The 8,707-nt window shown below is 38.8% G+C and overlaps 1 protein-coding gene across 3 annotated transcripts in view; it reads right to left on the minus strand.

Annotated features, from left to right (window-relative positions):
- Positions 1–8,707, minus strand: part of TMEM59 (transmembrane protein 59) — a 26,959-nt gene that overhangs the window by 17,074 nt on the left and 1,178 nt on the right. The window contains exons 2-3 of one of the 3 annotated variants that reach the window (XM_014549778.1): positions 3,923–4,028; positions 1,673–1,767 (exon numbers count right to left, since the gene is read on the minus strand). The gene's annotated coding sequence lies outside the window, so the exon portion shown is untranslated. Of the gene's footprint in view, positions 1–1,672; positions 1,768–1,872; positions 1,968–3,922; positions 4,029–5,272; positions 5,458–8,707 lie in introns of those variants that run through there. The other 2 variants (XM_014549776.1, XM_014549777.1) reach the window with 2 other exon arrangements.

Genomic DNA, 8,707 nt, shown 5'->3' on the forward strand with positions numbered 1-8,707 from the left:
AGCAACATAATCAAATCCTTATTAGGACAGGGTATAAAGCATTAAATGAATCTACTATAATTAGCACTCAAGTAAACTCTTAGTTATCTATGCAAATTGACTATGGTAAAGCTGAAAATCCCTTTAATTTCTACTAAACACATTTATAAGCTACCTGTCACCTGTATCAGAATAAAAGGCTTTTGAATCAGATAAAAAAATATGGAGACTCTTGCTCTGGCTGGTTTTCTTAGTGGTTTGAGCCCCAGCCCTTGGACCGAAGGGTCGTGGGTTCGATTCCCAGTCAAGGGCACATACCTCGGATGCAGGTTTGATCCCTGGTCCCAGTTGGGGCTCGTGTGGGAGGCAACCAATCAATGTGTCTGTCTCATGTCAATGTTTTTCTCTCTCTCTCCCCCCTCCTTCCTCTCTTCCACTCTGTCTGAAAATCAATGGAAAAAATATCCTTGGGCGAGGATTAAAAAAACAACAACAAATATGGATAATCTTAAGATTTGATTAAATAAGGCCTAGCAAGGCTCAAGAAATAGAAGGGAAAGAGATAAGTTATTCTTTAATGCTTTCAAGTAAAATAAATCATGCCATAATGAACATCAATGAAAAAGAGGGAAAAAAGTCAAAAGAATATATGCATACAATGTGAGACATCTGATAACATGGCAGGGTGAGAGAGTATTTATGGGCTGAATACATATATAGTAAGCTACTGATAGGAATTAACACTAATTGACATAATCTCCCCTCCAGTTCTGATTCATAAATGTGCAAAACATGCAATAAAAATAAGGGAATGCTTATTAAATAAATGATACATTCATACAAAGGAATATGTAGTGAAAAGAGTAGACATTCACTATGTATACTTTAATTTTTAAAAAATTAAGTGCATGTATATACATAAAATATATCTGTGCTTGTAACTCTGGCTACTTTAATGGAGAAAAATATAGGGATAGGAGACTTTTCACTATTTATTCTTTTTACCTTTTGAGTTTTGTATCATATGGCTGTATTTTCTATGCAAAAGTTAATAAAATTTAGAAAATTTCCCCAGTATATATGGAGTATAGAGTATGAGGAGTAGGAGATGATAACAGATGACATAGGAGAGGTAATCAGGAGCCAGGTTGTGATAAGTGGTTTGGACTTAAACCTGTATATAACGGGGAGCAACTGAAATATATAAGATAGGAGTATGACATGATGAAATTTCCATTTAGAAAGTAAATATCTGGACACAGACTAAAAGATAAACTAGAGGGGGTTAAAGTGGGAAAATAGTTTGGAAGTTAATTTAATTTAGTAATGTAGATGAGAAATGATGATGATCTGAGTTAAGGTAATTGCAGTTGGGATGAAAAAAAGACACTGAACTATCAATTTCCCTGAGCCTCAGTTTTTTCATATGTAAAAGGGGGATAAAATCTTCACTAGACAACGAGAATAAACAAAGTGAGATTATGTATATGAACATATCTTTTAACAGTAAAGCATCATAGAAAAATGTAATTGATTTGTCTATGTGCAAATATATAACTTGTTTGCTGAAAACTATAACACTATAGTTTGCTTAAAATATAACACTAAAATAGGATCAAGTGGGTGATAAATATTTCAATACAAGTAAGTGCAATACAAGCAGGCAATTTTGAAAGGCAGTTTTGTCTCATACTTGTTCTTGTCTCAATTCAGCAAATGGCAGCTGATTCTGGCAACCAAGATGGCAAGCATATTGCTCATCAGATTGGGAATATGCTTCTGTACATGCATTTAAAATATAACACTAAAATAGGATCAAGTGGGTGATAAATATTTCAATACAAGTAAGTGCAATACAAGCAGGCAATTTTGAAAGGCAGTTTTGTCTCATACTTGTTCTTGTCTCAATTCAGCAAATGGCAGCTGATTCTGGCAACCAAGATGGCAAGCATATTGCTCATCAGATTGGGAATATGCTTCTGTACATGCTGTAAGAGAAAAACAATCAAATTACAAGAAAGAGACAGAAAGAGAGAAAGTAAAGGAATTTGGCATTTTATGAAGAAATTTATTACACTAAAACTAAAGGCCTGGTGCACGAAATTCGTGCACTGGAGGGACGGGGCGGGGAGGGGGGCCTCAGCCCCGTCTGCACCCTCTCGCAATTCGGGATCCCTCACTACTTACCACCCACCTGCTCGCTGCTCCTTAGCGCTACTGAGGAGGCAGGAGAGGCTCCCACCACCGCCGCTGCACTCGCCAGCCATGCGCCCAGCTTCTGGCTGAGTGGTGCTCCCCATGGGAGCGCACTGACCACCAGGGGGCAGCTCCTGCATTGAGCGTCTGCCCCCTGGTGGTCAGTGCACATCACAGCAACCGGCCATTCTGGTCGGTCTGTCATAACAGTCACTTAGGCTTTTATTATATAGGTTACATTTCATCAATATGCATTTCCAAATTTGGTAATAGTAGCAAATGTATCCTATCCTATATAATAAAAGCGTAGTATGCAAGTTGTCCCCTCAACTGGGAGGTCATCCAGGAGTTTGACCAGGGGGCAGGGTCGGCCGGGGGAAGGGAGGGAGGCCCCAGTGGCGGCAGGGAGGCCCCGACCGGCAGCCAGCAGCCACTAGGGACCCTACCAGTGCACGAATTTCCTGCACTGGGCCTCTAGTTATTTTAATAAAACCCCTATCTTTTAACACCCACAAGTCAAATATTTCAGGTATAAATCTATTAATTACACACTCAAGCTCCTATATGATGACATTTATAAGAGGGGAGCTTCTTGCTAAGGTTTACACAGTGGAAAAACATTGAACAGACAACCTCATTGAACAGGCAACCTCAAGTTTTGGCTCTATCATTTGTTGGTTGTTTATGTGACTAGGGCTAACTGTTTAAGCTCTCTGACTATTGAATTCCATAAGTCTAAAATGGAAATACAACCACCCTGGCAAGGAAAAAATAGAAGAATTAGTTTAACACCCTAAATTCTAAGAAAATGGAACTTAGAAAATGTTCTACAGCAGGATTCTAAAGTTGAAATGGGTCTCTACCAGATATACCCTCTTCTTTTACCAGAGACAAATCTTTCTTATGATAGAACACTTCACCATTATAACAATCTTATTTTTCTTTCCAACCCAGTCATGTACTTGTAATATACTTCTTAAAGATGCTAGATAATAAACTGAACAGCATTATGCACACATAAAGATGGCCAGTTTAGGATTCTGAGCCATAAAAAATAAAGTTATGATATCACAGAGGCTGGATGTTAGTCATGGCATAGTGATAAGGAGTAAGACACCTCCTGCTACACTGAATAAACAGTGTAATGTAATGAATAGAGAAAATTCCATTATAGTTCTTTAAAGAGTTAAATGTCAATTTTATCTTTATTATAGGTTTTTTGTGTGTGTTTTTTAATTAAACACCTCTTTCAGCAAAAATAAGAACAGTGGTTTAAGAGATGACAAAGACTCTGGTTACCTCTTTTATTGGCATGGCCCACAAAAGAATACACTATTAAATACTGAGTCAAAGGCCTGATTCAGTAAAAAAAAAAAACTTGGAGCTAAGCTAACTAGACAATGGTTGAAAGGCTTAGGAAAATTATACTATCTCTTGAAAAGGTAGTGATGAATTATGGGAAGGCTAATTACTACTGCATTTGTCTAAACCAAATACTTGTTTAAACAAAGGTGTCCTATCCACAGTACAAAATAAACGCTATCTCAACAAAAGATGAAATTTAAAGACCATAAAATTTCTAGCAGCAGCTACTAAAACTCTAACTTCATAACAATTAAAATATGCTGGATGACTAGTTTAAACATTATGCTTCTCATTTTCTGAGGAAAATACATTAAAAGTATAACACAGCTCAGAGAAAACATCAATGCTATAGACTGCTGATGTCATTAGCATAGCATCTTACCAGATTCACATTCCAATTTGGTCCGATTTAAATCAATTCCATCATCCACAAACTGACAAATTGAAAACAGCCTGCAACCTCTCTGACATGCGTACAACTCCTCTTCCTAGGGAATTCAAGAACAGGGAGGATTACAAAAAAAATGTATTTCCCTCAGGGAAAAAAGGTCAGAAGAAAGCAAAGTTAGTAGGTTTATTATAAACTGCCCAATAAAAAAATTTTATAACTGAAAGAAAAACGACAGGAGCCAGGTAATGCCCAAGACCTTCCCCATATAAAGAAGTTTTAGTTTCTTGTTTATGAAGTGGTATCAAAGAAAGAAGTCTAGTGAGTAAAATCACTCTTTTCCTATTATTTAGTGGGGGGTGGGGAGATTGAAAATAAAAATAACAACGACATAATCAGAACTTTAACAAAGATAGAAATGAGTAAGCAAGTACCTTAGGACAAATAGCATACTTCTGCCCATAAATATTTATACAAATCATTAAGCTTATCAGGAAAAGTATCATGATTAGCTTCACAGGGCCAATAGTGCTATAAAGGCCCCCACAAAGTGAGGTGTACATCTATACAAATACTTACATAAAAGGATTTTTAAAATTTGGCTTATTTACTAAAAATACAAACAAGAGCAATAGTATGTTATATGGGAAAGGCCAATGGAATTAGCCAGACCTGGATTGAAACCTTTTAGGTGAGTGATCCAGCACAAGTTATTTTACCTATCTAAAACTCAGTTTTTTTCATCATAAAAGGAGATAATAGCTATAAATTATCTCCAATCCCTTCAGTACTGCTGGAAATAGCTATTCCTAGCACAGTGCCTGGGACATACAAGGTACTCAATAAATGGTAGTGTTAATCATAATAATAGAGTTTTTAAAGAGAAAACAAGTTATAGACATCATTGTATATGTGTGTGAGCTCAAGGTAGGATATATTCTTCATTACTGGAAAATGTTACCTGCTTAGTTAAGACTAATGGCAATGTCTTCAACAGGCTTTTCGTCAATGACCTACATATAGTATTTAAAACAAACCAGTACATGTGGGGAAGCCCCCTCAACTTACTATGTGATCCACTGTGTACAAACTGGCAGGAACCAAAAAAAGGAAGGAAACAGCATGTGCATATACCGGTTTGCAACCAATGGAATACAAATAGCATTTCTTCCCAGCAGAGGATTAGTAAAATCTATGTGGCAGCAGCAATCCATTAGGAAGAGATGGCTGCAGTCTAATATTAAGCAAGCTTTGAAGGCAGCACATTTCTGGACCTCAGTTCTAGTTGCACTTATTGTTAAGATGAAACTGAAAGAATTTTAGCAATTAAAATAAATTTCATACCTGAGTAGCTTTTGCAGACTTTGTACAACAATGAAAGAACTTTCATGTCTTTGGAGTACCACACATTTCCTTAAATTGCACAGAGGAAGCATGAGCTCATTGTTAAGAGCTTTACTGAATGCCATTTCCTTTTCAGATATGTTTTCTTCTGTTAAACCAACCCAATAAGCCCTCCAGTACCTTTTTTTTTTTTTTTTTAATCCTCACCGGAGGACATGCTTAGGGAAAGGAAGGGGAAGAGAGAGGGAGGGGAAGAGAGAGAGAGAAACATCCATAGGTTACCTTCCATAAGTGCTCCACTGGGGGATTGAAACCTAAATACAGGTATGTGTGACACTCAACCAACTGAGCCACTCTGGCCAGGCTCCAGTACCATTTTCAGAAGAGAACATGTATAGCATGGTGAAAACAGTCTAGATTTAAAGCTCAGCCCCACCATTTGTACAACCTTGGGCAAGTAACCTAATCTTTCAGCCTCAGTCTCCTTACTTGTAAAACAGGAACAATCTTTCTTCAAGATTATGTCAATCTTGAATATGAGGGTTGTACATTTTATATTCACAATATCATTAATATTGTGCTATACAAATAAATAGACATAACATTAACAATATATTTAATGAGCACCCATAATGTGCCAGGCACTGAACTAACACTTAACATCTGATACCACACTTGGCACAGAGTAGGCATTCAAAAATCATTATGAAGAATCATATCCTTATTCTAAGTTCGTGTTTCATGTTCTAGGTAATATTATTACTCTGAGTAAATGATTCATGCCCCCTGTATCCCAAATGACTGGCAAGCGTTTATCAAATACTAGAGGCCTGGTGCACGAATTTGTGCATTGGGGGGGGGAGGGGCTCAGCCCGGCCTGCACTCTCTCAAAATCCGGGACCCCTTGGGGGATGTCTGACTGCCAGTTTAGGCCTGATCCCTCTCGAAATCCGGGACCGCTGGCTCCTAACCACTCACCTGCCTGCCTGCTTGTTTGCCCCTAACCACTCGCCTGCCTGCCTGTTCGCCCCTACTGCCTCTGCCTCGGCCCCACTGCCACAGCTTCATCCAGAAGGCTGTTCAGCTGTCTAGTCTAATTAGCATATTATGCTTTTATTATTATAGATATTTCCTCTGATTTAGAGCACAAGGAAATGGTGCTCCCCATCAAATGGAAAACCACCTAAATAATTACAATGAATTTCAATAATACATTTATAGATTTTCACATCCTGAGCTAAGTAAAGCTAACTATTCTCTTATTATTCAGCACTTAGGCAGTTGCTGAGAATGCCACATATATTATCTTTAATTCTCACACTAGCTCTGCAGGGTGTGAAGGTTTTTTCTATAGCTGACAAAACAACGTAAGGAGAAGTTATGTGATCAGCAAGGACACACAGATAGTAAAAGTGGAGCTGTGGATGTAACCTGGGTTTGTATGGTTCCAGAGCCCACACTTTGTAAAAAAATATGACCAGGCTGGACCTAGTCAGCGTTGTTATTAATATAAACTTATGTCTCTTGTATTTAGACCCAGGCAAATTATGCAACTGCACTTTCAAGGAAAGTTAAAGGGTAAAATATCATAATTTAAAAATAATTACTTACAAATAGTTAAGGTATTCTACTTTCTTACAACAAAATACTTCTGAAAATAAGTCATTAAAATAAGATTTCTATCTGCCAGCTACAAATGCCAGACCAAGAGAGGCTATGTGAGCTTGTAAATTCATCTAATTTCTTATATAACACACTGCTTTTTTTCCCCCCTGAACTGCAAAGTACAATAATTGGGAGGAGGGCCAACAGAAATCAGTGAAATAAGTAAATTATTTTTAATAGAACATTTTGATAAAAGGTAGCACAGTATAGCCGGTTTTAGCCGGTTTTAGGACTGAGTTCCCACTACTCCACTAGTTATTGGCTATGTGACCTTGGGCAAGTCACTTAACCTTTCAGAGCCTCAATTTCCTCAATTGTAAAACCCTACTTAGCCGAGTGGTTGTGAGAATTAGGGATAATGGGTAATCTCTCATCAAACCGGCTAACAGAAGGTAGACAGTTAATACATTTTAAGTCCAGTATTTCCAGGGAGCCAGATGATTTAGAGTTCCTGGTAACAACTTTAAAGAATAAGTAAAAATAGCTTAGAGATCACACAGTTTTTTAGGAAGTAGTGGATATTATAAAAGTACTTAAAAGTTCCAGAAATGTTTATCCTTTCAATTTACTTAGTTATTCTCCCAGGATTCTGGTTCATACTGCAAATTTGCTAGGAAAATCTCAGAAATAAAAGCCAAAACCAAATAGTTGAATGATACAAAATAAGTCTCCATGTCAAACCAGGTCAAATCAATATTAATGAGTTTCCCCATACAATCCTCTCAGATGAGAGGTTTGTAAGAGAAGATGATAATGTATTTAGGGATAGTATACATTCAGTCTGGAAATCAGAATGTCTCACTTCTCTCTCTTGCTATGTTAGTCTCTGACTGAAAATTTTAGGATAATACCCTCTCCCACATTTTGTCTTGAAAACGGATAATCCGCAGACAACGTAAACAGACATATGGGAAGTGCTAGCATTTAGGACTTTTCATTTTCAAAGACCTGAAAACACTCGCCAATAAGGAACATCCTAATGTCACTGGGCCTATTCTCGTGGTCACTTTGTAGACTGAGAACGCAAACAAAATGGGCTAGCCACGCTACGCAAACAACATAGAGATGAAGGGAAAACAAGAAGAAAAAGACCAGCAACTGGCAGCAAAAGCTCTTGCAAATAAAGGCAGTGGGGTGGGGAGGGCATATACCCAAATTATATATGGGAAAGGGTGAGGGAGTTCACCCCACAATCTAGAATGTTGAGTAAACAGAGTTCTCAAGAAGCTGAAAAAAACAACTTGAGAAGTAGAATGGAATTAAGGAAAGACAGCACCTGTGTGTGTGTGTGTGGGGGGGCAGTGAAAGTAGGGTGACCCCTTCCTCGATGAGAGGCGGTCTCATTTCTTGACTCACTTCACTGAATGGTAAATTCTTTCAATGCAGATGCATCGACCTGCTTCTTCCCTAAGCCATCCCAGGCCCTAGCGGCAGAGCCTTGCACACAGTAATTCAACACAGGCTTTGGAAAGCCCTGTCCGTGCGTCTCACAACTCCTCGGGCTGCTGAACACGTTTCATACCATAGTCACTATGGATGGCATAGTGGGACGGTCTGCTCGTCTGACTCCCGGAACAGACGCTTAGCTCCCGGCCCGGGGAGGTGCTCCGTAAACACGGTTCATGAAGGAACCCTTTGTGGGCTTGCGTTTCTGGCCCCGCCCCGCCCCCGCCGTGCCTTAGGCTCCCTGAAGGTGAGGGTCCGTCTGAACAGGCAGCATCCTCCTCCCGCTTGGAGTGCACTGCTGCCCCGCAAGCTTTCTTATCTCTG

This window comes from Myotis brandtii, unplaced genomic scaffold, assembly GCF_000412655.1.
Source record: "Myotis brandtii unplaced genomic scaffold, ASM41265v1 scaffold57, whole genome shotgun sequence".
NCBI classification, from domain to species: Eukaryota; Metazoa; Chordata; class Mammalia; order Chiroptera; family Vespertilionidae; genus Myotis; species Myotis brandtii.